Genomic DNA, 22490 nt, shown 5'->3' with positions numbered 1-22490 from the left:
GCTTTATCGAAAACCTCCCTGAAGCCTGATAATGACTAAAGAACATAATATTTTTTTGTAGTTAAATGAATGGAATCTTTGTGAATGTAGTCAGAGAAAGTAAGGTTAAAATTGCATATATGCCTTAATAAAAATATCTGTATCAAAAGAGTACAAAGTAATAACTGTGTAAGCCAACCATTTATCCTTCTGAGTTTTACTCACTCATGTGTAAAACAACTAGAACAGGCTTCACCTCCCTACATCAAAGGTAACCTAAAGTGGGAAACACTGAAGGAAATGTAAATATTTTATATTTATGAGGTTTAATAACTTCAGTAGAGGTTTCACTGAAGCTTACATGCACAAGAATGTAAAACTTCCTACATTTATAATATTTACCAAAAATTGTTATCATTCTATCAAGGTGTGAAATTTTAGATCCCAGCATCTCTATAGCCTCATATTTGGCACATGATGAGGTATTCAAAATTCATTCAACAATGTTCCCTGACTCTCCCCTCCCCCGCTCCCAACATCCAATCAGCCCCATTACTGGTGTGTGCTCCTTCCCCTATCTCTAGTATTTTCCCAACTAGCTTCTTAGTTCAGCTTTTCTCATAATTCTCAGTTATTTTCCATGACCCTCATGCCCTCCAGGATAAGAACAAAACATGACATACTAGGCTCTTCAGAAGTAGCCTCTGCTCTCTGATTAACCTAAGTCTCTGGTGGGTCTAGAATGGAAAGTACAAAACATAAATACCCGAAAGTGAGTCTGGAAGCTATAACTTTCTTCATTTATATTTTATAGATAAGCATGATGAAATTAAGTAATTTCCCCAAGGCAGCACTCACAATGAGGACCCTGGGAAAAGAACTAAATTCTCTCTGTTCTTGGTTAAAAGTATTTCTATTTCTGTTCTCTTTGCAGTAATTGAAAAATAAAAAGTTAGATTATTAGGTTTATGTGACATAATTAATCCTTGTAATCTTTTATATTATAAGACTTGCTTTTTAAACAGTGAACAATGATTTGTTCATCAGGGGCGTGTATTAAAAGTCCACCATGTGCCCTGTGCTAGGAACACAAAGATGGTAGATAGATGAGACATGGAAGATGCTCCAAAGAGTTTGAAAGATAGAGGAGACAGACACATGTACAGATTATTAACATGCTATGAATTCAGTGCATGTGATAGATGTGTGCATGCAGAAGTAAGCATGAATATGAAAGTACACATGAGGATCAATGTTATAAGCTGAATTGTGTCTCTCCAAAAGATATATTTAAGTGTTAAACCTGGTACCTCAGAATGAGTCTTATTTGGAACCAGTCTAGTTGCATATGTAATTAGGTAAACTGAAGTCAGACTGGAGTAGGGTGGGCCCTTAATCTAACATGACGAGTGTCCTTTCAGAAGAGGGAAATTTGAACACAGATACAGAGATGCACAGGGAGAACAACTTATTATGACAGAGGCAGAGATTGGATGGATGCAGGTGCAAATTGAGGAGTACAAAGGATTGACAGCCACCACCAGAAGCCAGGAAGGAAAAAGGAAGGATAGTATTCAGAGTCTCGAGGTGGCAAATCCCTGCTGACACCGTAGCATTTCTGCCTTTCAGAACTTTGAAGAATATATTTGTTGTTTGAAGCTACCTGGTCTGTGGTACTTTGTTAAGGCAGTCCTAGTAAACTAACAGAGACAACCTGGACAAGATAAGGGATACCAGGATAGGTTTTCTGGACAAGGTGACATCAGAATTGAATGTTAAGAGATAGAGTACCAGTCACCTTGGTAAAAATAATGAGAGAATAGAAAAGACATTTCACTCAGGAAAAAAGAGAAAGGGAATTGAAACAAATCTAGAAGCCATATGGTGGTTTGGGAGTAGAAGATACAGGCTAACAAGAAAGGAGGTTAGAGACTCTAATACAGAGATTTTGCATAACATGTTAGCAAATGATAATGGCTAACACATATTGATTGCTTCCTCTATGCTCCACACTGGGCAGAGTGCTTTATGTACATTATCTTGTGTAGCCTTCACAATGACCCTAAAGGGGCTCTGTACGTGTCTAAGTGAGAAAACCAAGGCTTTGAGCAATTCCATGCTTCACGTAAAGGTTACCGAGCTCATAATTAAGTAAGTCTGGACTTGGTCTATTTGGTTAAGTGAAATCATGGAATGTGTAATAAGCAAGGAAGTAATAACCTCTCATTGCTTTTGATATAGGTTGATGTGCCATTTCTAGAGAAAATAAATCTGCAGAGCACAAGCCTACAGGCATAGGGAACTCATAACAGAGATGGCAAAAAATGGGTGAACCCAAGAAATATTTAAAGCGGTAAAAATTGGAAGGTCTTGACAATTATTTGCAATGGCAGGAATTACAAGGGAGGCTGACTCCAGCTTTGGAAATTGAATAGCTAGAGGTACAAAGAAAGACGATACAAAAGTGGGTAGAAATTGCAGTGGACCTAAAAGGAGGAGCTGGTTGTATGTAGATATGTACACAGCAGGAGCCCTTCACTGTGGCTGGCCATCCTCCAGTGCCCTTCAACAAGCACTGCTCCTCTGCTGCCCCGAGCTCCTCTGGGCTATGCTGTGGCACAGAGGTAGACAGCAACATTCTGCTTCCAACAGACTCCTGTCTCTGGCTCTCTAATGTTTATTGTTATTCCCCCAAAAGATTAAGATATAAACCTAAACCTCAGATGTCAAAATAAATAACTTTGCCATCTTTCTCTGATTTTAATATGTAGTCTAAAACATTTAGCCATGTCCTATATGCTGTAGTACAGATTTCTATAATCAGAATTTTGTTTTATCATTACTGTTTGTTCTTTCTCCAAAGAAAGAGATGTTTTCAGAATTAGTCAAAATACTCAAATTTCTCAGAAGAGCAAATGTAAGAAATGGCTTAGGCAATCGTTTAGCTACAGAATTAAAAAGACAACCTTGTTTCTTAGCTCTTACTGTTAAAAGGGAATTTTTTTACACCATATTTTTAAGATTAGAGTTTCTAGAGAGAAAATACATTTGTGAATAAAATTCCCATATTGTCAGATATTGATTTGAGCTACCAGCAGTTGGCAATATATTTTCGAACATATGCAATTACAAATAAACATTTATTTACCTAAGTCGTACATGTATATCAGAGAATTTAGCTGTGGAGGGTGATGCAGTTTGAGTGTGTTGCAGAGATGATAGTCCCTAAAGGAGGGGAAGAAGGTGGCTGTTTCCTTCTGCAGCATTCCCTGTGGTCTAATTATAGAGTGATACTTGCATCAGCTTGAAAGAAAGCCGCTTTGGTGGCTTCTCAGCTGGAAGCAAGTTACATTAAAATGATGGAAAGTCCAGAATGGACAGGAGCAAAGGTGGAATAGCACATATGCTCCTCATTGGTTACCATATTCCAAGCATTTTAATCCACTTGATAACCAAACACATTTTAGAAACAAAAAGTATCACAAGAGTAGACATTTGGCAAGTGTATGCAAACTGAAGAATGTGTTTGCTGCTTTTACAAGGGACAAAGAATACTATGAGACTGCCATGAATATAACACACCTACTTAGAAAGGCAATGGGCAATTACAAAGAAAGAAAACAGCAGAGGATGAAAATTAAGTATTTGTAATGGCTAACTGCACATAAAATGCCTCAATGGACAGAAGCGAGCAGTTAACTAGCAAGCATGATGGTATATGCTGAGTAGGGAGGGAGGTAAAGCTAGGAAAGTCATGTTTCAGCTCTCTGAGTCTTGCATTAGCTTTTTACATCAGAGGAAAGAAATGGCACTCTAGGAATGTCACACACAACTACTACATCTCAACTCAACAAAATCTACAAACGGTAAAGCAAAAATAGAACTGCACACTTGAAACCTATATAATTTTATTAACTAACATCACTCTAATAAATTCAATAAAATTTTAAAAAACAATTTTAAAATGTTTTATTGACTTGCATTTTATCTAGAAACCAAATAATTCATATATATAGCCACTTATAACATGGGTTTTTAAATTTGTATTCCAAAATTAAGGAGTGTAGGTTCCAATACCTATGTATGCTAATCTTCAAAGACTTCTTGAGTTCACTGCATGCAGCAATAAAAACAAAGGTGTTAAATAGAATATATTTTTGTATGTTTCAACCAACTCATGTACCTTCATATTTTTTTCCACTCAGCAATGGTCACATGTGCATTTAACCTCATACAGAAAAACTAGTGATTCATATTAAACTTTTAAATAATAACTTGTATTCTTCAATTGTAATTCTTTAATTACATTTGATATACTATATTAGTTTTGAGTGTACAACCCTGTCATCAGTTTTGAGTGCAATAACCCTGTAAGTTATACGTCATTCATATAACTTACAAAGTGATCACCATGCTAAGTGCAGTATCCATATGACACCATATCATATTATTATATTATTACAATATTATTGACTCTATACCCTGTGCTGCACTTTACATCCCCACGACTATTCTGTAACTACTAACTCATACTTCCTAACCACTTTATTATTTTTACCCATTTCTCCCAAACCCCTTTCCATTCAACAATCTTCAAAATGTTCTCTTTATCTATGAGTGTGTTTCTGTTCTTATTTTGTTTTTAAGATTCCACATAGAAATGAAATTATATGGCATTTATCTCTCATATTAATCTTTTAAAGACACTGATTCACAAACTTTGTGCCACTGCCTGCTGAATAATAAAAACCATGCCTCACTGAAACAATGAGTGCCTTTTTATCAATAAAGTAATCATTTCATGTTATATTTTAGCATCAAAACCATGTGATCAAAAAAGTTCATCAAAAGCCACTGGAGGAAACTGACCCGAGGGGACTAAGCCAACCACCAATCTTGATTCCTGCAGTAACAAGACTGCAGGTGTTTTTCTTTTCTGCCAGTGAGTCAAATATATTTCAAAAGCATCTAGAACATCAGCAATCCAAAGAAGGTGCATGTTTTTACTCAAGAAGCTAGAGCTATAATGACATTACATTTGTCTTAAGTTAAATCCAAGTCAACTATATACTTACAGTTTCATAAGAAGAAAACTAAAATAAGCCTTATTTAAAAACTTTACTCATACAGAGGTCTAATTTGCCATTTTATAGCCTAACATGGTGGTCAGTGTAGAGAAATCACTGATTAAAAATCTTTTTCAATGAATCCATCAATCTACAGAAGAATGACGGTCTTGTTTGCTATTAACTATAGCCTCAGTTTTGGGGCACTTGTTGGTACTAAAGCAAAGTTTAAATGTAATTTTTTCTTAGTCAAATAGTCATATCCATTACAAAATTTATCATTACCAGAGATAGTAAAAAACAGAAGCTTTTCTGAAAGTTTGAAATTTCTTAAAATAACTTCTACTAGGGTATAAATAATAAAGAGAAATCTAAATTTTACCAAAAAGTTACAGTGAGTATAGTTTTTTCCCCCATAGAATACTTTTTCAATGTGTTATCACCAAAGACATTCCTTTTAGCTCAAAATATCTCAAAAAAAAAGATTCTTGGGGGATATACTATGTATATGAAATTAGAGCACTATTGGAAAGTTTTCCTAAAACAAGTTTTCAGGTTAATTGAATGTAGTCCACATCCATTTGCCCACTGGCACCTGGTCAGTGGCTGGTTGAGGGGTAGCCATACAAACCAGGAGAAGCCAGTCATATCCAACCTCAAAATTTTTGCTGAAAACTCTGAAAAGAAAAGATTCTTAGAATCTAAAACTCAGATTAAAAAGACAAGCACAGAAGCTTTGTGCTGCTGGGGCCATTATGCTGATACCTTCCAGTGCTGCCTAAACCAATGGCCAAGTGGATTGGAGCTATCTCCGATTTCTGACAGCATCACTTGAGAACCTGGATGAAGAGAGACCTAAAGTCAATTAAACCCAAGCTTTTTTAGTTAATGGAGTAATTCCTTTTTCTGTAAGTCATTTTAAGTTAAGCTTGAGCTCCTAACAATCGTCAGTTCTCAATATGGTTGAGTTTCTTTAGGTCTGACTCCATCCTCTGGTGTGCACAACACAGGTGCCATTTTACACCATTTGTGATTTTACCACTGGAGTGCGAACATCATTACTTTTACAGCATTAATGCTAATTTTTCTTTGCTAATGGCAAGTGTTTGGTAATTGATAAATATCTTAATTAATAATTCTCTTTATAGCCCAAATATGAAAAATGCTCTTACATAATAATGAAGAGGGTTATGATTATGAAAGAAATATAAATACCATGGGGTCAGGGAAGCATAAAAAGAGACAATCTTAGAAGAACTTAAACATTCTGTACCCAAACATTTTTCTGCAAAATCATATTTAAATATACCATAATATGGTGATATCATATATAATGTATGCATGCATGAATTTCTTTGAGCTAAACATAACTTTTCTCTAAAAGATCAGACAGTAAATATTTTAGGCCTTATGGGGCTGAAGGGCTCTTGTAGCAACTATTCAACTCTGTTACTATAGCAAGACCATCTCATACACAATAAACACATAAGTAAGTTGTGCTGTAACAGACCTTGTTTGGAATGAGAGCCATTGCTTGCTGTTTGCTCTGGTAAATCTATCCAAAGAACCTTCCACTATGATTTCAACAATAACAGCTATCTTTAACTTTCAGAGTGGGTAAGAAAAAAGATGATAATAATTATTAAAAGCCTATGTATACTATCATTAAATAATTTTAAAATTTCCCTAATTTAATTATATAGCTTCACATGCATACATATGTTGCTATTAAATTTTTTTCAAGTTATCTACCTTATGGGTCATCCCTTACCTACCTACTTGCCAAAACACAGAATATAAATTGTTTCTTTTTTACAATTTATATTTCATTAAAAATTATTTCCAGTTCTGTTGGAGGGTATTAAAGAAATTCTTTTATGACAAGCTTATGCCAACTTTATCAAAAAGATTGGTTAAAAATAAATACTTAACCCAGCTACCACTTATTTGTCTTAATATTTAAAAATTTATTTTAAATAAAACTTGTATTTTTAAAACATTACTAGCCCTGGCTTGCATAGCTCAGTGGATTGAGCGTGGGCTGTGAACCAAAGTGTCGCCGGTTCAATTCCCAGTCAGGGTATATCCCTGGGTTGCAGGCCATGACCCCCAGCAGCCGCGCATTGATGTTTTTCTCTCTCTCTCTTTCTCCCTCCCTTCCCTCTCTAAAAATAAATAAATAAAATCTTTAAATAATAATAAAAACAATATTTTAAAAACATTACTAAAATTGTCCTAAAAAGTAAAAATAATTTATTTTAAAAAACATTACTCAGTAAATATTTTAAACTCTCCCTAAAAGGAATACTAGTCTTTCTCTGAAGAGTTTTCATTCCACAGAAATGTTAGTAATTTAGTGTTTTTTAACTGACTTAAGAAACAGTATATATTATACTGCATTTAGTCATATGTACATAAAATGACACATACATATATAATTATATATGTAGTGATATTTATTTTTATAATATACTTAGTTATAGTGATTTAGGAAATAGTATAAATACAAAGGATTTATATATGTATATGTAAACATCACCCAATTTATGTTGTTTGGGATTGCAATTATTCTTGCAATATGATCCAAACAAGAGTCACCTTTGCTTTGTAATGGATCACTGATGATTTGCTAAGATTTCTAAACATTTTCTTATATGGAAAGTGCCTTCATAATCTAAAATCTTTCCTCCCAACATTTTAAAACTACCAAACTAGTAGGAAAAAATAATTCATTTTGTTCAAGAATCACAGTAATTGAGGCTGATTATATATTTAAATCTCTTTGTCCTTTCATTGATCCCAAGCTGTATTTTTCTATTACTCCTTTTTGTTTATCTTAAGCAGCCAATCAAAAAGATTTTCAAGCTATACCCATCATAAATTAGTTATTATTCATTGTTCAAAATAAGCATGGATTTTGCCAACTCACTCCCACTTGATATATAAATATAAAAAGCACATTAACTTTCATTATTTTCATATTTTAATTTATTTAAATCATTTTATATACTACAGATAAGGTAAAGGAAGGTAATCCTACAGTCAGGAGGTCAGGTTATCTTCTTCAATTCATAATGACTCAGATCAAATTATTGCCATATACTCATTTATGGTAAAGTATTTCAAAATTAATATTTTGTTAATACAAAAACATTGAAAACATGTTAAAGAGGAAATATTTTTTAAAAGTACAAAAACATGAAGGCTAGTATTTAAAGCCTAATTAATTTTCTCATCTATTTAAATGAACAGAGTGGTAAAACAGTTATGATTATAATTTAATATTGCAATTTTAGCAATATATCATCACAAAAAATGTACAATTCAAAATCTCCAGTCAAGTGTTAATAATATGACTACATAATATGATTTGGAAGCCTTATAATATGCTTTCATTCAATACATTTTTTCTAATGCCAGTGAGTATGTATAAGCAATAATTATAATTTACTTTAAAAAGTAAGAAATATTTGAGAGAAGATCAATCAAAATTCATTTTTATTATAGCTTTTGAAATAGTATTTTATTTTATTGATTATCCTGCTTAATAAATTTTATTGTACATCCTGATAACATGAGAAGATATATGAAAACATCTACTATTATTTAAGACAAAAATTAAAAGCTCTTATTTCTCTTGGTAGATATAGTCTCTGTGAGTTGCTTCTCCAGTTTCATCTGTTTAGTTGTTCACAATATATATTCTTGTTACTTGAGTACAATTCTCTGCTTACCAGACAATAAGTTGCAGCTCTACCTCTGAATGTCCATTTTAAAAAAGGTCACAGGGAAACCTAGGGAAGGTTGGTTCAGTAAATCTTTGTGACATTTACTAGAACAAAAATCACAATTCCCTCTTAAAAATATGAAGACTCACCATAATACAAAAGAAGACTGAGATGTGGACTCCAATCCATAAACATACACACAGGCGAGAGAGAGGATCCACATCGTGCAGAGGTTATGAGTGACACAGGAGCTGTATACTGCAGGTGCTTATACTTCCCCTGCCTTTGTACCTGACAGGCTGACAAACCTTGGGATGGATACAATAATTTTCTCATCTACAAAAAAAGATGGAACTCTCTCTCTAAAACTTTCATTTAAACAACAAAGGCTGTAGAATGATAAGATAAGCAATCTTTAGGATCAGTCCTGGAGAGCATTTGTGCTTTTCTAATTGCTAAAATAAAGGATACATCATTAAAGAGATGTGACAAAAGGTTAAATCCACCACAAAGTACACAAGTAAACTATCAATCTAGCAAAAAGACCTCTAGAAAATAAAGAATAACAACATAAAAAGGCAAAGCAAAGTTCCACCTATAAACTGACTGAGGATTGAATGATTACAAGTAAAAGATAAACACATTCTGGGAATAAAGAGAGACCTAAAGCCTTACGTTTTTATTTGACAAAGTTGTATGATGCTGCTATTAAGGATAAATTATTATAGACCTACATCTTATTAATAAAATATTGAGTATGGAGGAATACATAACTTGTTATATTATAAAAACTTATGAACTTGATATTTTAATTAATAAAAAAGTGATGGTAGATCCACTTATATCTTAAAAATAAAGAAACAACATATTTCTAGCATCTAATTTCAAAATTTACTGTTACTGCAAATATCCTGTTGCAAAGCAATATATACAGCAATGTTCCTTTTTCCTATATGTGGTAAATATACACAGCATTAAAGTATTACTATTTAAAGTGATTACTCCAAAACAGTCAAATTTGATGTTGGAGAACTTCATTTCTATAAATTAAAGAACTTAAAAGAGAGAAATAAATTATATAGAGTACAGGAAAGAAATAACTGAAGGGATATGAAACTGTATTCTTACTATGTCCCTAGTACTTTTAAGGTGTAGAACTATAAAAAACAATCACCATTCACTAGGCCCCAATTTTCCCCATCAGTGAAATTGGAACAATATCTGAATGACAAGATATAATGAGGAGTAGCTGACATGATGTATGTAAGGTGCTTAACAGTTTCTGGCACATGGTGGCTACTAAAAAAATGCTAGTTTGCTCATTTTCCTCCCATGTTCATTAGTGAAAAGCAATGATGTTTCATAGTCGACATTGTTCTTTCTTCTCTAATTAGAAAATAGAAACATAACTTATTACACATTTAGCTTCACAGACTTGAAAGAAGAATACTTAGCACAGGAAAAGGCTTTTAAAAGCTAAAAACAAAGCACAACAAAAAACCTAATACCAACCATATCTGTGATGGATAAGAATGAAAATGGAGACAAATCCTTAACTAGATTAATTTATGATGTAGAAAGGAATATGTCTAATTCCAACACAGTTGCACAGAAAATCACTCATTAAGGGTTGTCTTCAACTGAAAAATATATGCAGATCTCATTCCCAAACTCTGAAACACACTCATTAGAATACTAGATTTAGCATGAAAGATTTAAAACTCCTGCTTGGTGAAAGACAATGTCAAGAGAATGAGAAGGCAGTGCACAGACTGAAAGAAAATTTTGCAAAAGGCACATCTGATAAAGAACTGGTGTCCAAAATACAGGGTGGGCAAAAGTAGGTTTATAGTTGTTTATATGGAAAATAACACAAACATTAACAAATAATAATACAAAAATAAACTTTGTGTTATGTGTACTCACAATTGTAAACCTACTTTTGTTGTACCCTGTATACCAAGAACTTAAAAATCAACAAGGAAACAAACAACAGGATTTAAAAAAAATGAGCCAAAGACCTTCACAGACACCTCACCAAGAAGCTATGGGATACAAATAAGGACATGAAAAGATGCTCCACATCATATGTTATCAGAGAATGAAAATTAATATAACAAGATACCACTACCTGCTTACTTGAATGGCCAAAATCTGGACCACTAACAACATTAGATGCTGAAAAGGATGTGGAGCGACAGGAAGTCTTCATACAGCACCAATGAAAATATAAAATGGTAGTCACTCTGGAAGGCAATTTGGTGGTTTCTTACAAACTAAACAGTCTTACCAAAAAATCTAGCAACTGTACTCCTATTTACCCAAAGAAGTTAAAAACTTATGTCCACCTTAAAATCTGCACAAAGATGTTTATAGAAACTTTATTCATAATTACTGACACTTAGAAGCAACCAAGATGGCCTTCAGAAAGTGACTAGATAAACTGCATTCATCCAGACAATAGAATATGATTCAGTGATAAAAAGGAATGAATTATCATGCCATGAGAAGACAAGGAGGAAAGTTAGATGCATATTACTAAGTGAAAACAGACAATCTGTAAAGACTATATATTGTATGTTTCCAACTATATGATATTTTGTAAAAACTAAAAATATGCAGACAATAAAAAGATCAGTGGTTGTTGAGGGAAAGTGGGTGAACAGACTGAGCATAGAGGACTTTTAGGGCAGCGAAAGTGTTCTGTATGGTATTTAATGATGGTTAGACATCATTATATCTTTGTCCACACCCATGGAGAGTTCAACAGCAAAAGTGAACCTGATGGTATACTATGGACTTTGGGTTTTATGATTTGCTTTGACTGTGATTTATAATGTAGGTTCCTTGGTAAAAAATGTATCATTGGTAAATGATGTTGATAATGAGAAAGGTTATATCAGTGTTGGGCAGGGGGTACAAAAGTAATCTTTGTTCCTCCCAATCTTATTATAAACTTAAAACTGCTTTAAAAAATAAAGTCTTAATTTTTTTAAAAATGTATCATATAATCTAAAAGACTGAGTACCTGAAGAAAATTAAATGGAACCCTCCATTCTTAACGTCTAGTTAGTTCTCACACACACACACAAAATAAATTTATCCTAGAAACAAACACAGTATTTTTGTTTAAAAGAAAAAAACTAGGCCATCCAAATAGAACTCAAGAATAAAAATGAGACTTGTTGACTAAACTGTGTAAAAGTTACTACATGGAGAAAAATTAGGCATAAACAAATAAATCAAAAAGGATAATGGAGATGTGTCAAATCTATAAAGTCACACGGAATAGCATGAATGAGGGCTTGCCCACAAAATCCCACATAATGAGACAGATGGACTGCCCTTAAAAGGTATGGTAGCTATGTATACAGGAATCTTCTGTGGGACATCATTAACCTTTTTTAGTTTCAGTCCACAGAGGGCAAAGGTAGCCTCCAAAGGATGTCGTCAGTGGCAGAGTAACCTGTTATATAAATTACTCTTGAAAGATGACATCTGGCAAAAACATGAAATTAGTATTTAATTAGTCTTTCCCATTCAAAATAAGCCATATCCAATTATTTCTTCTTACCATATTCTGCTTATTGAACAGCCTTAGTTGGTGGCAGCATCATGGTCTAATCTGATTATTTGGTCACAGCAGTTTAAATGATTTTAGCTAGTCAGTTTGCTGAAAGTGAAAAGAGGTGCTAACTATTCTGAGCACTTCTTGTTTAAGGAGGTAAGGATATCATACTCTGAACCACTCCCTAGTTTCCAGCTGTCAGAAAGGAAGTCAGAAGTAATTTAGTCAGACAATTGCAGTCTCCTTCAATGAGTATATCACACAGCCTCTGTGAAATACACATGGGCTTGATTGTTTTTTTCATATAACCTGTAACATGAGGACTAAGTAGCAATCTACATATATAACAAAAATTATTTGAAAGATGGTCAGTATTAATTAGGACCTAATGTAGGCCATATGACTGAAGTTTAAAAATTATGGTTACGAACACATAATTCTGAATGAGAAATATGCAGACTCATTTTCTTTAATTTAGCCCACTATTGAGACTACAATTTTAAAATCTTTTTTAATGAGATTTTATGACCTCTATGCTACTTCAGTTTATACTTGACTTGCTTCAGTTGAGTCTTAAGCAAGATATTATATTTTATTAATTGAGTAAAATAAATTCCCCTAATGAATCAGTCCTACTTTGGATAATAAACCTACTTTCCAGAGAGACTGTAATTTATATTCACCCTTTACTGCATTGAGTTGCAAAAGTAACTCTTGAAATGTCTTTTCTGAGATCTCCCAAGGATGAAAGTTTTCACAACTGATTTTGAACACAGAAATAACATTTAATCCAATTTTAGAGAAAGTTTTTCTAGCTTTAAAAAAATTGTGCATGGTCATTTTATAAGGACATGAAACTACTCACATAATACACTAAATGTCACTTAAAGTCTTATCTTCTTTCTAAGAAAGTTGTGGAGACCTAAGGCCTCAACAGCCTGAGATCTTTTAACAATTATCACAACACATCCGTCAGCCTTGAGGAGGTTGAAGAAGTGGGGATGGCAGAAAAATACGGTTGAAAATGATGGGTTTGCAATGTTAGAATACAAAGACACACTGGGTTGGCATATCGCCCACTTCTAAGACTACTGCATGCACATAGAAAATAGTCTCTCTTGTCACTGGTCTCTTTTCTGCTTTCAATAAGCAGGTTTCATTCTGGACATAAAATTTGAATATGACTGATTGGCTCAGGACATATGGATTATTCAACAGGTCACTAAGTCTTATGCCACATGATGCTCAAAGAGAACTATGTTCTTTACAAAAGAGACCAAGAACATGAGACATAAGGGCAAGTTAAGTAAGAAGCAGGGGAGGAACTAAATGTATACACTAGAGATTTTCAGAATTGTTCACTGATGTGAGTCAAAGCCAAAATATCATCATTTAAGATTTGTCCTGGCCACTGATTCCCTCACTGCTGCTGGATAAATAAACATATGAGTGACATCATCCCTCTTCAGAGTAGGATAACCATGCTGAGCCTTTCCTGTTTAACTTAGGGTCTAATTTTTAAGCATGAGAAAACACTATGTATATAGAACACTTTGTAAACTGAAACTCAGAGTATAAATATTAATATTAAATATTTATGGTAGTAGTTTACTAGAGAATGAAAACATGGTGCAGACTGGCCACTAAAAAAAAAAAGATAAACTTGATTAAAAAAAGCTTGTACACCACACCATAATGCCACAATGAAGCACAGGATACTCTCATTACCCCAGGTCTACTCAATCCCCACTTTGCTAGCTGAGAAAAATAACTCATCTGATTCCTACTGCCAAGAAACTATACAGTATATTCCTCATGGTGTCTGGTTTTGTTCATTCAGGAATTGTCCATGTTGTGGCATATATCAGATTTTTTTAATGCTAGTGAGTAATCTCACATTGTAGGAATAGACGACAGTTTGTTTATCCATTCCCTTATGAATGAACAGACTATTTCTTGTGTTTGACTATTATAAATAAAGCTTGTATGAATATCCTTGCACAAGTGTTTTGGTGACTATGTGTTTAATTACTCATAGACAAATATTTAGATTTGGAATTATGAGAAACTGACAAACAATTATCCAGTCTGACAATTTCTTCCATTAAACTGGAGAATTTGGCCATTTATATTCAATGCAATTATTGCAATGTTTGGATTTAATTCTACTATCGAGGTGTACCAGGTGTTTAATTTTGTTTCATCCAATTTCTATTGTGCTTTTCTCTTCCTTCTTTCTACCTTGTTTGGGACATGGGTTAATTTAGTATTTTTACTATTCTATTTTATCTTCTCTACAGACTTGTTATTTGTTCCTTGAGAGTTTGCTAGGGCTGCTGTAACACAATTCTACAAACTGAGTGGCTTAATAACAGAAATTAATTGTCTCACAGTTTTAGATGATAGTATTCTCAAGAGTTCTTTATGAGGGTAACGAAGAAGACTTGTACTAAGTTTTTCACCTGGCTTCTAATGTTTTGTGGACAATTTTTGGTGTCCCTTGGTTTGGAGAAACATCACCCTGATCTCTGCCGTTATCTTGACATGTCTTTCACCCTGTGCTCATGTTTATGTCTAAATATTGTTTTATGACACCAGTCATGTTGAATTAGGGGTCCACTCCACACCATCGTGACATCATCTTAATTCATTATGCTATTTCCAAAAAAAAGGTCACATTCTGAAGTACACAGCATTAGGACTTAACATAGAAATATGGCTGAAGAAGACCAAATTCAACTCATAACAATGTCTCCCTGTGTTGACTTCAAATATTGCTCAAAATATTGGTATATGCATCTTTAATTTATCATGGTCTACTTTAAAAATATTCTATTAGTTCATAAGAAAGACAAGAACCTTACAACAGAATATTTCCAATTATTACCCATAGATCCTTTGTGTACTTATCATATTTTACTTCTGTATATCCTACAAACACAGTATATTGCTATTATTTTCCTTAATCAGAGAAATGCCTTTAAAATCTTAATAATACATATGATCTATATATATTTTGTATATATAATATTTATATATTACATATTATATTAGTAGTCTTATATATGTCAAAATATTCACATATTTATGTCATTTACATAAGTTCTTTTATATTTGTTGAAATATGATTCTTTGAGGTATTTTTCACTTCAAAGATCAACAGATAGATACATTTCTGGTATCATTTCTCTGAAGTCTGAAGAATTTTTTTACAGCATATCTGTAATGAAGAAATTTTAGAGAAAAACAGATTTTTTAATGGAAGAAAGTGTCTTCATTTAACCTTCTCTTTGAAAACTTCTTTGGCATATTAATTCTCAGTTGGCAGGAACTTTTGGTAAAGATGGAAGCACAGGTAAACATGGCTTGTCTCCTCGCACAACCATCGCAAAAAGTTCAACTAACTTACAGGACAACTATCACCAGAATTGTCAGAAAATTGAGCTGTATGTGTGAGGAATTAAAGAACCAAAGAATTAAAGAAATCACATGCATTTATTCAAGTAGGAGGGGCAGAGATGCGATGACACGGAGACTGGAAATGAGCTGGTCCCACACCCATATGTGGTGGGTAAAAATCATGAGGGATATCTTGAGAGCAAGGGATACTAGCCCCACACCAGACCACACATCGCAGGGTTCCAGTGCCAGATAGAAACATCCCCATAACTTCTGGGTGAAAAACCAGTGGGCAGTTGGGGTGGAGGAAAAAACTTTGAGATTCTCAGGTGTCTCCTCTTAAAGGGCCTGCAGTAGACTTAGGACTAACTCAGACTCACTCCCTCTAGGTTCCAGCATGGGGGCAGCAGCTTGAAGGGAATCAATGACATATAGGGAGAAACTGGCATCAAGGACAAGGCTTGGGGACATCGTCCTTCCAGACAAAACTCCAGAGATCATGCAGTGGCTATTGTTCCTCTTTTGACCCCTCCCCCACAGAGAGCCACAGAGCAGTGGAACCATATCTGAGACTCCATCAACCTGGCTCCCATGTGTTGCCCTGCTCTGGCAGTTACATAAGGCTCTGCCCAATCCAACCTACCACTCACTTTTCTACATTACTCCATGCTACTAAGACAGGGGGTCAAAGCAACTCTACCTAATACATAGAAACAAACACAGGAAAGTTTCCAACACAAGGAGACAAAGAAATATAGCCTAAATGAAAGAACCAAATAAAACTCCAGAAAAATAACTAAATAAAATGGAGATAAACAATTTACCAGATACAAAATTCACAACACTGGTTATTAGGATGCTCAAGGAACTCATTGGATACTTCAACAGCATAAAAGAGACCTAGGCAGAAATTAAGTGTACACTAAGTGAAATAAAAAAAATATGGAGAATCAACATGGAATGCATGAAACCAAGAATTCAATCAATGATTTGGAGCATAAGGGAGGAAAAAAAAACATTCAATCAGAACAGAAAGAAGAAAAAATAATCCCAAAAATTAAAGATTGTGTATGGAACCTGTGGGACAACTTCAAACTTACCGATATTCAAATCATAAGGGTGCCAAAAGATGGAGAGAAAGAGCAAGAAATTGATAACTTATTTGAAAAATAATGAAAGAAAACTTCCCTAATTTGGTGGAGGAAATAGATATTCAAGTTCAGGAAGCACAGAGAGCCTCAAACAACATGGAAACAAAGAGGACCACACCAAGATACATCATAAATGCCAAAGATTAAAAGGTAAAGAGAGAACCTTAAAAGCAGCAAAAGAAAAGCAGATAGTTACCTACAAAGGAGTTCCATTAAGACTGTCAGCTGATTTCTCAAAAGAAACTTTGCAGGCTAGATGGGATTGGCAAGAAATAGACAACGTCATGTAAAGCAGGGATCTACAGCCAAGATTGTTCTAACCAGCAAAGCTACCATTTAAAATTAAAGGGCAGATAAAGATCCTCCCAAACAAGAAAAATCTAAAGGAGTTCATCATCACCAAACCATTATTATATGATATATTAAAGGGACTTCTTTAAGAAAAGGAAGATCAAAACTACAAACATTAAAATGGCAATAAATTGAATCAACACAGCTATCAAAAATTGAATCTATACAAAAAACAGAAACAGAATCATGGATGTGGAGATAATTTAGATCATTACCACGGGGATGAGAAAGGGGAGAATGGGGGAAATGGTGCAGGGATTAAGAAGTACATAGCCCTGGCTGGCATAGCTCAGTGGATTGAGTGCGGGCTGTGAACCAAAGTGTCACAGGTTTGATTCCCAGTCAGGCCACATACCTGGGTTGCAGGCCACGCCCCCCCAGCAACTGCACATTGATGTTTCTCTCTCTCTTTCTCCCTTCCTTCCCTCTCTAAAAATAAATAAATAAAATCTTTTAAAAATTAAAAAAAAAAGAAGTACAAATTGGTAGGTACACAAAAGGCAGGGAAATGTTAAGAACAGTGTAGGAAATGGAGTAGCCAGAGAACTTACATGCATGACTCATGAACATGAACTAAGGTGGGGAAATTTCCAGGGAGAATGGAGATTGCTGGGTAGAAGTTGGCAAAGGGGAAAAAATTGGATAGCATAACCAATAATATATATATATATATATATATATATATATATATATATATATATATATATATTTGAACATATCTTTATGATTTTATTGTCACATAATAAAACAAAAAACGAAGCTTAGAACTGGATCACTTGGACCTTTCTCTTCTTATTGCCTCCCAGTTCAAAATGCTTGCATCTCTTAATAGCTAGCATTCTCTTAGCTCTGCAGTTGGGCTCAACACATTCAAGCCTCAGCACAATCTTCTTTGTAGTTTTAGCCTTTTTCCAGAAAATCGGCTTTTTCTGCCCACCATAGCCACTCTGCTTCCTGTCATAACACTGCTTCCCCTGTGCATACAGAGAATCCTTGCCCTTCTTGTACTGTGTTACTTTGTGGGGTTAATGCTTCCCACACTTCTTACAGAAAGTCCAGCGGGTTTTAGGAACGTTCATCATGTTTGTGAGAGCATTAACAGCATGGAAAGTCAATAAAATATATTTTTAAAAAATTCTAGGTGGAGAGATATATCTTTCAGAATTTTTAAGTTGTTACACTTACACTTGCTTCTATTGCATCTGATCAGAAACTGATCACCATTTGTACCACATGCACTCCAGTAATGTCTTTTGTCTCTGGTTGTTTTCATGAATTTTCTTTATTGTTGATTTTTAGTGTTTGATTATAATTGATTTAGGTGTGTTTTTGTTTCTGTTTATGCTATTACTGTAGACAGAGCACCTGGGAGCCCCCCATTGGCAAAGATGGTGAGAGAAGGATGTTCTTAGAACAAGCACACAAAATGCTAGCTAGATAATCATCTAATAAAGGGTAATAAAAAAGGATCTTCCCTCCTCCACCTTCCAGTACTAGATGCGGGGTTGGAACCCAGAGAAGGCTACATGTGCCACAGAAGTCGAACACAATGTAAGGGAAGGTATTGGACCAAAGAATTCTGTTAGTCCAGTCTGGGGAACAATGGGACTGGTTGGGAGATGGACCCATTTGAAGAATGTGAAAGTTTGGGAAATTGGTTGTTTTAGGAAAGTATCTGATTCATCTCACAGCCAAATATAATCCCAGGAAAACAAAGAGGTTCTCTCTCTCTTGCTCATGACCTGCACTCGCTGGCATCCACCTATTCTCTCCATGGGCCACGTGGCCTTTACCTGCCATGTGGCCTATTGCCTCCACGAAGAAGTCTCAGTCTCTCTGTTTCTCTGTCTGTCTCCACCCCCGCCATCTGGTGATGGATTCACCAATGCATTCGCACACTCTCTGGGCAGTATGTGACTTTACGGCCCTAGCAATCAAAATGTCCATGGCTGTACAGGTTCCACACAAACTCCAGGATGGAGTCTGAAATGAAGAACAGCCAGAAACAAGCTAGGCTACTTGGGTGGGGACTGTGGCAGCCACCTGCTGGATCCAAAGCACCGTACTTTATATTGGAGCAGGAACTTTAGACACTGGCTTTTGTCCTGGACTTGCTGAGGGGATGGGCTTTGAGATGGGAATCCACCATTCTCCCAGATGATGCAGCACCTGAATAAACCTCTTTCATTCTGCATCAATATCAGCCTCATGAGTTTGCCTTTTGTGGTGATAAGGAGCTGAATTTCCTGTTTGTTTGTTTTTTTGTTTGGTTACAATGCTTCTTGTAGTTCTCTGGTTTTCTTGATCTTGGGGTTTTTCATGAATTTTGTAAAATTATTAATTATTATTGAAGTATTTCTTTTTCTTTCTCTTCTCCTCTTGGAGCTCCAATTAAACACAGTCACATAGAAATCAGTTACTCTATTTCTTCATGTGTTTCAAATTAGAAAATTTCTTCTGTCCTCTCTTTGGTCAGGTTCACTAACATTTCCTTTCATGTTAGATTGCTGATAAGCACATGAGAGAATTGTATATACATATGTGTGTGTGTGTGTGTATGCAGTATTTTTCATTTCCAGCTTTACATTTCATTCTTTCTTTTAATTTCTCTCTGTTGAAATCACCCATCTATTCATACATGTGGTATACCTTTTCAAATACTTCCCATATTTATTAGAAGTGTTTTTAAAGATTTTATTTATATATTTTTAGAAAGATGGGAGGAGAAGGAAAAAGAGAGGGAGAGAAGCATTGACATGTGAGAGAAACATCGATTGCTGCCTCTCGCATGCATCCCACCTGGGGACTGCGTCCCACAACCCAGCATGTGCCCTGACCAGGAACTGAACCAGTGACATTCTGCTTTGTGGAACGATGCCTAACAGGGCAGGAGTATCAGAAGTGCTTTAAAATTATATCTGATAATTACAACATCTTGGATCCAGGTCTATTGATTTAATCTCTTTTCTCTTGGCAAAGGATCAGATTTTTTCTTTTTCTGTATCTTATACTTTTTTTGATTTAAGTGAACATTGTATTTAAAAGAACAGGAAGGCCTGAGGTGAATAATGTCTACACACAGAAAAGTACACATCTCTTGTTAGTATAGCTGTCTGAATCAATTTAGTTTAGGGACATGGTATGAGCTAAACAACAATATTTTGCCATGTGTAATGTATACCCACGTTTTTGTGCACATTATACATAGGATTGTTATACCCATTTGTATACCCATGGTATGTATCCATTATTCCCACGTATAATATGTATCCTTTTTGTTCCTTCAAAAACTGGGGCAGAAAGTGTGCATTATGCATGGCAAAATACAGTATGTCATCTCTAAATTTATATGTTGAAGTCTGAAGCCCCAGTACCTCAGGATGTGATTGTGGTAGAAAACAGGTCTTTAAATAACTGATTAAGGTTTTATGAATTCATTAGGGTGGGTCTTTATACAATATGACTGGCATCCTTATAGTAAGAGGAGGGAATCTCTGCACAGAAACACACAGGGGAAGACCATTTGAAGACAGGGTGAAGACAGCCAGCTATGAGCCACAGAGAAAGGCATCGGAAAAAAACAACTCTGGTGACACCTTGATCTCAGATTTATAAGCCTCCAAATCACAAGAAAAAAATATTTGTTGTTTAAGCCTCTCAGCCTGTAGTTCTTTGTTATGGTATACCTAGGAAACTAATATAATGGATGTGGGCTTTTTTGTTGTTTCAACTAAATTCAGTTCACCATAGTCTTACATTACAAGATGAAACCAGAACATTCACTTGAAAGTCTGCCTGAAGATGTTGTCTTAGTTCTCATACATATTCTGTCCTCGGATACCTTGCAGGTGTATTTTAGCAATCCATTTCCTGCTCCAGTGGTACAGCGCCATTTCCTGGTGTTAGATAGGACAAGGGTGTCAAAGTCTGGGCCATTCTTACCAAATGCTCTTTTTACTAAAGGCTAACATGTAGCTCATTATTTTGCAGACCATCTGCCAACAGGAAGAACTTGACAGAAACTCAACTGAACAAATGTCGCCAACTACAAAGAAGAAATCAATGCATAATTGACCAACTAGTGTGTATAAGCAATGGCTAAGCCTCCCTTTGGGATGCGGAACTTAGGATCTGAATCCCTTCTCCTTTATTTGCTGCAAGTAAATGACACAGTCTTGCAGCAACCATGTCTATTGCTTGAATAGGGCATCCCAAAGTGTTGACCCCCCTGAATTCAGTAACAATAGCATTCACAAGAGCCTGGGGTGCCTGTGGGGAGTTCTCTGAGTTCTGATCTCAACCCCCACTCCACTGCTGGAATCTACTCCTGCTCCATCTTCAGACTTCAATCAGTAGGTTCTCTGCACCTGTGTCTTAATGGACTTTTCTCTCAACTTTCTTCTGCTTCCCTCAGTGGGAGACAGCCATTGACGCACTCAATGAGAGTACCTGCAGGGCTTCTCTCTGTTCTCCCATTGCCCTCAAAGGTAGGCAGGCTGCATAGGAAGTCTTCCTCCTCCCCTATCACACCTCCAATACAGCTCAAGCAAAGAGCAGCCTTGTGCCAATACACCTTCAATGGAGTTGGGGGTCATCTCTCCTGCCCCTTCTCCTGTGGCAGGCTGCCTCTGCCACTAGCTTAATGTAAGGCCCAGAATGCAAAAGTATTATTTTTCTTGGTTCTCATTCTTGAGACTCTCTCTATAGCAGAATCAATGTACCTGCTCCTCACTGGATACACAGTCCAGTGTGCCCTCATCCCAATCTTTGTCAGAAGCTCTCAGTGAAAGCCAATGGAAAAAAGATGGGAAGTGAGTAAAGATTCTCCTTGTATCTAGGACTCCTAGGAATTCTATTCAGGATTTAAAAATTTAAAAGTTCAGCTGTTTTATTTTTACTGCATCTATCGTGACTTACTCCTCCTACATTTCAAAAATGAAAGCAGCCATGGGCCCTGTATATCCTAGGAGAGGTTTAAAAAAGTTTGGCTCTTAATTTATGCATCTGATTTGGGCCTGACTCTTTGATGAGCTAAACTAACTGATTTTGCAGTATATTCAGCTTGGTTTACTATTAGGTAAGGAGGGGAATTCTCTTGCAACATCCTACATCCTAAACAGAAACAGCACACCCATCACATTTCTATTTGTCTTATCTCATGGTCCTGTTTCTTTACGTTTTTATTTCCCTCTCTGCTTCATGCCTGTGTGTTTTCATGTTGCAGTGGCCTCTATATAGATTGAAGTTT

General features: G+C 35.3%; 1 protein-coding gene and 1 pseudogene across 13 annotated transcripts in view; both read right to left on the bottom strand.

The window, feature by feature from the left end:
• Positions 1-22490, bottom strand: part of ADGRL3 (adhesion G protein-coupled receptor L3) — a 761150-nt gene that overhangs the window by 336486 nt on the left and 402174 nt on the right. The window lies entirely within an intron of this gene.
• On the bottom strand, positions 18004-18324 carry LOC123815842 (annotated as a pseudogene).

Source organism: Phyllostomus hastatus, unplaced genomic scaffold (assembly GCF_019186645.2).
Source record: "Phyllostomus hastatus isolate PE091 unplaced genomic scaffold, TTU_PhHast_1.1 phas_contig_196, whole genome shotgun sequence".
Classification (NCBI taxonomy): domain Eukaryota; kingdom Metazoa; phylum Chordata; class Mammalia; order Chiroptera; family Phyllostomidae; genus Phyllostomus; species Phyllostomus hastatus.
The sequence above is the reverse complement of the archived record's forward strand: the minus strand, read 5'-3'. Positions and strand labels throughout refer to the sequence as shown.